Below are 8992 nucleotides of genomic sequence, written 5' to 3' on the forward strand. Positions count from 1 at the left end.
CCCAAACTTAGCATCTTTGTAGATCTGGGTATCACTCCCTAAGGTGAATGTACTAAATTGCTCACTGTCTTTAGCCTTAGTGACTTCAGTATCACTAGGCAATTTGTCTGGTTGGTATTCTTGTAATGCCGTGGCAATTTGTTCCACTTGCATTTCGAAAGCTCTCTAAGACAAATTATGACTTTGCAACCATGCCCCTTGACTTTGTAATAATTCTTCTTGACTCTTAATAGGTTTGTCATGATCTTGTAATAGAGCCTTTGTAGTTGCAATAAAGTCTTGTATAGTGGCCTCTAGAGAAGATGTTGTCCCCTCATTATGCCATGGCATATTCGTTCAAAAAGCTGGGGGCTCATCAATAAAATGATGCTGAGCGAGATGACTGACATTACGAGCTCTTTGATTTTCCTATGAGAAATTGGGATGCTGACTCCATCCATTGAAGCTTCCCTCATAGTTGATGGACTTTTGATTGTTCGAGCATTCACATTCATGGTGATTGCCACGGCATAACAGACATGCTAGCAACCTTTACTTCTTTCACCTCATTAGAATGTTGCAAATCGTTCAACATATTGGTGATGGTAGAGAGTTGGGCCGACACTGAATCTTCAACTTCTAACTTGAATGTCCAAAATGCCTTCCTTCTAGTTTCAAACCTTAAAGAGGGAAATTGGTAATCATGGTTAGCAATTCGATCAAGAATGGCAAAAGCCTCTTCAGGTGATTTTTCAAGAAAAGTTTCATTTGTCCAGGCATTTAGCATCATCGCCGTGGGTGCATTGGCTCCATTGTAGAACATCACGACTTGAGTCCAGTCATGGAATCCATGGTTGGTACATTTGCGAAGCAATTCTTTGTAGCGGTCCCAATACTCATACATTGACTCGTCATCAGCTTGGTGAAAAGATGCTATGGCATTCCTAAGATGGTTGTTTATATAGGGTAGATTATGCCGTAGCAAATAATTTTTGCACAATTCAGCCCAAGACCTTGTCGATCCGGAAGGTAATCCATTGAGCCATGCCCTGCATGATCTTTCAAAAAATATGGAAATAACTTCAATTTCAGCACATCTTCATATACTGTTGTCGAAAATAGCCACAAACCTCAAAAACTTCTTGAACATGTTGCTTTGCATCCTCTTGAGGAGCACCTCCAAACTGTCTAATCAAGTCCAACATGTCGAACATAACTGGTTTGAGCTCTAATTGCGTTCCTTGGATATTGGGAGCTATAATAGCAGGTTTTAGATCATCCAAGGTAGGAGCTAAGTAATCTCTAATAGTTTGTGGTCTAGTAACATTACCGACATTTGGAATTATCGTGGCATTTAGAACTGCAGGATCCTTTACTTGATTTTGAACAACATGAGTCTCATGTTCAATATGAAATAATGGTTCTTTGGGTCTTTTCTGTGTCATGCGACAACGTAACACCTGAAAAAGGTAAACACAAAAACAAGTAACTATGTACAAAGAAAAGAAATAAAACGGTGCAACAACTAAACTCAATATCACCAATTGTCAATCCCCGGCAGCGGTGCTAAAAACTTATTGCGTATTGTGAGTACTATAAAATTATACGCAAATAATGTGCAAGTATACACAATCGCTCAAGTAATAAAGTGATGAGTGAGTATCGTCTCCACAGGGATTGGAAGGATATTGAGTAAAGTTTATGCACTATTCTAATGTAACTAAGTATAGCTAATGGTATTCAAAAATAGTTATGCCGAGGCAAATGAAATGTGTATGAGTAACAAATGGAAAAGGAAAATGGTACATATAGCAAATAAATGAAATAACTTGATAATCCTCACACGAGAAAATACTTCGGGAATGAATGATGGGGAATGATTTAAGGATGCTAAACTTATCTCTCAGGCAGATTTAAGGAACCTAACAGAATAGGATGCCATGGCATCTGCTCTCACTCTACAATGTTAGCAACCTACACTATTGATAAAACCACCCTTTTTAGTCATTGAAATCTTATCCTAGTCTCTCTCGAGTACTAAGGGATTAGGTTATAATATTCCTAGGCCGATTCAAAGCCCTTTGAAAACACTATAGCCCATTGCTTATGAGAATCTTGTCTTGTGTTTCTCTCGAATACTACAAGTATTTTTAGCTTAGGTTTCTCTCGAACACCTAACCTTCATCTAAGAAATGGACACTCTCATGCCTCTTACAAGCCTAGATGGTGAAGCATACATAAGCAAAGCAAGCAAATACCCAAGATAAATATAAATCTACCATTAAAATAAAGTTTAAACAACCATTAAAACAACCCCACCAAATAAGGTTAGTTCATGGTGGGGTTCGAATAATCCATGAAATAAAACATGAAAATCATTTGTTCGAAATAACCCACTAAAATGAATGAAAGAAAATAACAAAGGGATGGAGGAAAAAGCCTTCGACGCGCGCTATCGGAGCTCCCCTCGGCTACCACGAACCGCCTTAGCTTGCTAGCTCCTCTCGGACGCCTAGCTCGCTACTCCCTCGAGCTTCACTAATGGAGGAACACCAAGAAAAATGAAAGAAGAAAAACGGTGGAGAAGATGATAATTTTCTGGTTTGGGAACCTCTTTCTTTCTTCCACTCTCTCTCTCTCTTGTGAGGTGTAATATATAATAAAAATATATAGGGGTAATGATGAGGTTGTCGAGTGGTTGTTGGCCCTAGAGTCACACCTTGTGAGTGAACCTTATCCTCCAGGTGGCAGTGGTCCCATAGCAAGTGGTTACAACTATCATTTCATGTGTAGGGCTAGCTTTCCTCATACAACTATATCTTTTTGTCGTTTTCTATGCCAAAACTGCCAAGGCATTTCAGTCTGCTTCAGCAACGTGTGATGCCATGACATTCCTTCCTATCTCACCTATTTTTATTGTTATTTCCTGCATATCACTAAAAACCATACCTTCCTCTTCATATAGCACCTTAATAAAATAAAATAACACAACCACCACAAATGTAATTATATGCAGCTACATACATCTAAAATGACCTATATGTACCCTTAAAAAATAATAACTTAAGTCAACAAAACCTTAAAAGTAGTTTTTTACGGAGTTATCACACCCCCAAACTTAAACTATTACTTGTCCTCAAGCAATGGATAACAATTAACACAATCAAAATGTCATGGCAATTTTCATCAATAGGACAACAAGACAAAAATTGAATTTCAACCCTCAGAAAAATTGGCTTCAACATGCTAAACGTATCAAGAATTCAAGTACTTTTCCCTAGGTCAAGATTCTTTATAGTGTTGTGTATGCGTGATTGTATCTAATCTATACTTAACGAATTTAGGCAATTTCTAATTGAGTTCCCTAGTTTCGCCACGTCATTAACTTATTCATTAAGCACATTTATACTCCCTTTTCACATACTACACATTTTTTCTTTTTTTTCTTTTACGCTGCTATGAAGGGAGTCAGCTCATCACACCTACCATCCCACACTCTAGGTGAAAGGGAGCATACCTTCCACCCCCAAGCTAGTCAGGTAGAGTCATACCATGACTATTTTCATTTACTCATATGCTCGTGGTTGCCATTTATTAAGAGAGTTCCAGGCAATGCCACGAAAAAATGGAGTGTGCCTCTACAGCCATGCTGAAGCATTTATTCATGATTAAACAAAATTCATACATAAGGGAGTTCTTAAACAGTCATTTATCATTTAAGCATAATACCACATTTTAATGCCAAGGCTAACCAGAGTTCTTTCATAAAAACTTCATAAGTTCCTTAAGTATAGATAACATACAAATCATGTAAGAATAATTCACAAAGCATCAAGCCCTAGAGTCAGTTCTATCATTCTCAACAGTCATTTACATTCAATTTCTAGCCTAAAATGTTCATCATCATCGGGTATCATTAAAACATTTCATCTAGATGTCCTATCATTTTCTGATGCCATGGCATAACATTATGCTAATATTATCCTGCACATGTTCTAGAAAGAACACTACCTCCCCCAAACTTGAGAGAAATATTGTCCTCAATACTGAATAAAAACTAAGTTAAAACTAGACTACATGATATACGATGCAATGCAAGGTATCTTGTCTTCCTAAGATGGTGGTGGGGTCGCGCTGGCAGTGTGAGTAGTATTGCGCCTAGTGCACTTCCTCAATGGGGTAGGGCTTGTGTCAGGGTCAGAATTGGGTTTAGCAGGTGGTGTGCTAGGGCCTTTAGTATTCTTAGACGTTGAGGTCTCTACATGCCCAATAGATGACTTCAGACATCGTATAGTTCGTGTTGACTGGGTTAGCATCCTCTGGCTTGGGTGTACTATCTTGCTGAGTGATATTATCAAATGTCGTGGCATCCTCAAATACTAGCAAGATTGCGTCCACGATGACTGAAAGATTATAAGCCAAATATAGAAGCATCTCCTTATGAACACAACTGTGTCTTGTTAGAGCCTCGATTGCATCTAGATTTGCCGTGGCATATTGGTTTACAGTAGCATGTGAAGTTCACTCGTGAGATTTCATCACACTCATCCTCCAAAACACCCTTCGTCCTAAAAAGAAATAATATTAAAATTAAAAATAAAGAAATAAAAAAAAGAAAAATAAACACACAAACACTTATAAAAAAAATAAAACTTTTAAAACATAAATTAAAGAGGGTTAAAGGGATGCAAAGTCCAAAACATCATGAATTGTCATGGCATTTTTGTCGTGTTCGATTAGAGCACCAGTATAAACCAAAATGCTCCACACATATAACAACATCACCTTCAGTGTAAGTCGATAGAACCCAATTTGTAGGATATTTGCAGTAGTCCTCTCTCATCTTGAGTGTTCTCCACATAAAACTAATTGGTAGTGGAATAGGATCTCTTTTAGCTCCCCGTTGCCATGACATCTTTTAATTGTTTGGGTAGCAAAGTCTTTGAAGAAGTAGTGGTCATAATTCTGCATCAACTTGTTCTTGCCCTGGCTATTCAAGTATGGAAACAAAACACCACTAACAAGAAAATTGACAACATCAGCATACCACGTCAATACCGTGGCAAATAATAATTTCTCATCAGGGAATTGTTTCTCCATTTTATTCCTTAGTGCTTTAACAATTTTTAGCCTAGAAAAATGGGTAGCTAATTGGGGTTTAGGATGAGTAAATTCAATGAAATCCAATGGTTCATATTTCATACCTGGTCTAGCTATGAGTAAGCTAGATTGACCCGTCTCATTTGAAATATCCTTAAGCTCATCTTTGTCTTGTTCATCGAGCTTCAAGTACTCACCAGTGCCTATAAAATTGTCATGGCATAATTCTGTAGCTTCCCTTTGGTCATCAACTTCTGCTAGTGGTGGTTTTTCTTTTGTCGTGGCATTATTTTTCCTGTCATCATTGGTTTTACTCTTTGAACCTTCAACTTTGTTCTCTAGCAAATGTGCTTCCTCTTGTAAATGAGATTCTTCATGCACAATCTCATAGCTAGGTTCTTTGAGTGATTCCCCCCAAACTTAGCATCTTTGTAGATATGGGTACCACTCTCTAAGGTGAATGTACTAAATTGCTCACTGCCTTTAGCCTTAGTAACTTCAGTATCACTAGGCAATCTGTCTGGTTGGTATTCTTGTAATGCCGTGGGAATTTGATCCACTTACATTTCCAAAACTCTCAAAGACAAATTATGACTTTGTAACCATGTTCCTTGACTTTGTAATAATTCTTCTTGACTCTTAATAGATTTGCCATGATCTTGTAATAGAGTCTTTGTAGTTACCATAAAGTCTTGCATTGTGGCCTCTAGAGAATATGTTGTCCCCTTATTATGTCATGGCATATTCGTTTAGAAAGCTGGGGGCTCATCCATATACTGCTACTGAGCGAGATGACTGACATTCCGAGCTCCTTGATTTTCCCATGAGAAATTGGGATGCTGACTCCATCCATTGAAGCTTCTCTCATAGTTGATGGACTTTTGATTGTTCGGGCATTCACATTCATGGTGATTGCCACAGCATAACAGACATGCAGAGCTAGCAACCTTGACTTCTTTCACCTCATTAGAATGTTGCAAATCCTTCAACATATTGGTGATGGTAGAGAGTTGAGCCGACACTGAATCTTCAACTTCTAAATTGAATGTCCCAAATTCCTTCCTTTTAGTTTCAAACCTTAAAGAGTTAAATTGGTAATCATGGTTAGCAATTCGATCAAGAATGCTAAAAGCCTCTTCAGGTGATTTGTCAAGAAAAGTGTCATTTGTCCAAGCATCTAGCATCATCCTCGTGGGTACATTGGCTCCATTGTAGAACATCACGACTTGAGTCCAGTCGTAGAATCCATGGTTGGTACATTTGCGAAGCAATTCTTTGTAGCGGTCCCAACACTCATACATTAACTCGTCATCAGCTTGGTGAAAAGATGCTATGACATTCCTAAGATGGTTGTTCATATAGGGTGGATTATGTCATAGCAAAAACTTTCTACACAATTCATCCCAAGACCTTGTCGATCCAGAAGGTAATCCATTGAGTCGTGCCTTGCATGATCTTTTAAAGAATATGGAAATAACTTCAATTTTAGCATATCTTCATGCACACCTTGTTGTCGAAAAGAGCCACAAACCTCCAAAAATTCTCAAACATGTTGCCTTGCAACCTCATTAGGAGTACCTCCAAACTGTCCAATCAAGTCCAACATGTCGAACATAACCGGTTTGAGCTCGAATTGAGTTGCTTGAATCTTGGGAGCTATAATAGTAGGTTTTAGGTCATCCAAGGTAGGAGCTAAGTAATCTCTAATAGTTTGTGGTCTAGCAACATTCTCGGTATTTGGAATTGTCGTGGCATTTAGAATTGCAGGATCCTTAACTTGATTTTGAACAACATGAGCCTCATGTTCAATATGAAATAATGGTTCTTTGGGTATTTTCTGTGTCATGCGACAACGTAACACCTGAAAAAGGTAAACACAAAAACAAGTAACTATGTACAAAGAAAAGAAATAAAACGGTGCAAAAACTAAACTCAACATCGCCAATTGTCAATCCCCGTCAATGGCGCCAAAAACTTGTTGCGTATTGTGAGTAATATAAAATTATACGCAAATAATTTGAAAGTATACACAATCTCTCAAGTAATAAAGTGATGAGTGAGTATTGTCTCCACAGGGATTGGAAGGATATTGAGTAAAGTTTATGCACTATTCTAAAGTAATTAAGTATAGCTAATTGTATTCACAAATGGTTATGCCGAGGCAAATGAAATGTGTATGAGTAACAAAAGGAAATGTCATACCAAAGGAAAATGGTAAATATAACAAATAAATGAAATAACTTGATTCTCACACGGGAAACTACTTTGGGAATGAGTGATGGGGAATAATTTAAGGATGCTAAACTTATCTCTCAGGCATATTTAATCTATCTAAACTTCACTTGCTCGACAAGATTTTCCTAAAGTGTTCCCGCTATCTCTAGTCAAAGGAACCTAACAGAATAGGATGCCATGTCATTTTCTCTCACTTTACGATGTTGGCTGCCTACACTATTGATAAAAACACCCTTTTTAGTCGTTGGAATCTTATCCTAGTCTCTCTCGAGTACTAAGGGATTAGGTTATAATATTCCTAGGCCGGTTCAAAGCCATTTGAAAACACTATAGCCCATTGCTTATGAGGATCTTGTCTTGTGTTTCTCTCGAATACTACAAGTATTTTAGCTTAGGTTTCTCTCGAACACCTAACCTTCATCAAAGAAATGGACACTCTCATGCTTCTTTGAAGCCTAGATGGTGAAGCATACATAAGCAAAGCAAGAAAATACCCAAGATAAATATAAATCTACCATTAAAATAAAGTTTAAACAACCCCACCAAATAAGGTTAGTTCATGGTGGAGTTCGAATAATCCATGAAATAAAACATGAAAATCAGTTGTTCCAAACAACCCACTAAAATAAATGAAAGAAAACAGCAAAGAGATGGAGGAAAAAGCCTTCGACGCACGCTATCAGAGCTCCCCTTGGCCACCATGAACCACCTTAGCTCGCTAGCTCCTCTCGGACGCCTAGCTCGCCACTCCCTCGAGCTTCACCAATGGAGGAACACCAAGAAAAATAGAAGAAGAAAAATGGCGGAGAAGATGATAATTTTCTGGTTTGGGAACCTCTTTCTTTCTTCCACACACTCTCTCTCTTGTGAGGTGTAATATATAATAAAAATATATAGGGGTAATGATGAGGTTGTTCGGTGATTGTTGGGTGTAAAATACCCCTTATACCCCTAGAGTCACACCTTATGCATGAACCCTATCCTCTAAGTGGTAGTGGTCCCATAGCAGGTGGTTACAACTATCATTTCATGTGCAGAGCTAGCTGTCCTCATACAGCTATATATTTTTGTCGTTTTCTATGCCAAAAATACCAAGGCATTTCAGTCTGCTTCAGCAACGTGTGATGCCATGACATTCATTCCCAGCTCACCTATTTTTCTTGTTATTTCTTGCACATCACTAAAACCCATACCTTCATTTTCATATAAAACCTTAATAAAATAAAATAACATAACCACCACAAATGCAATTTTATGCGGCTACATACATCTAAAATGACCTATATGTACCCTTAAACAAACAATAACTTAAGTAAAAAAAGCCTTAAAAGTAGTCTTTTTACGGAGTTATCAAATTGTAATCTCACAATTTAGGCCATTGAATGAAGTATTACATTATTTTGTTTCGAGCACTTATATTTCAATTCTTGTGTTTAATTCATCTCCTTATATGTTATGCCATTCTGTTAATATTTGACTTTAGTCACAATATTTGTAAATGTTTCATTTCAGTCATCGCTCTGTAAATTGAATGTTTTTATGTATAATTATCATTTACTCTTTCATGTTTCTGGTTTAATTTATTTTTGTCCTCAAGATTATTTATGGATTATTTTCATTCCCAGTGCCTTTATTGCAAAGTATGTTCGATTGTGGTTCTGGCTTGTTTTTAATTATT

The sequence above is a fragment of the Hibiscus syriacus genome, unplaced genomic scaffold, assembly GCF_006381635.1.
Source record: "Hibiscus syriacus cultivar Baekdansim isolate YM2019G1 unplaced genomic scaffold, ASM638163v2 tig00111213_pilon, whole genome shotgun sequence".
Taxonomy (NCBI): Eukaryota; Viridiplantae; Streptophyta; class Magnoliopsida; order Malvales; family Malvaceae; genus Hibiscus; species Hibiscus syriacus.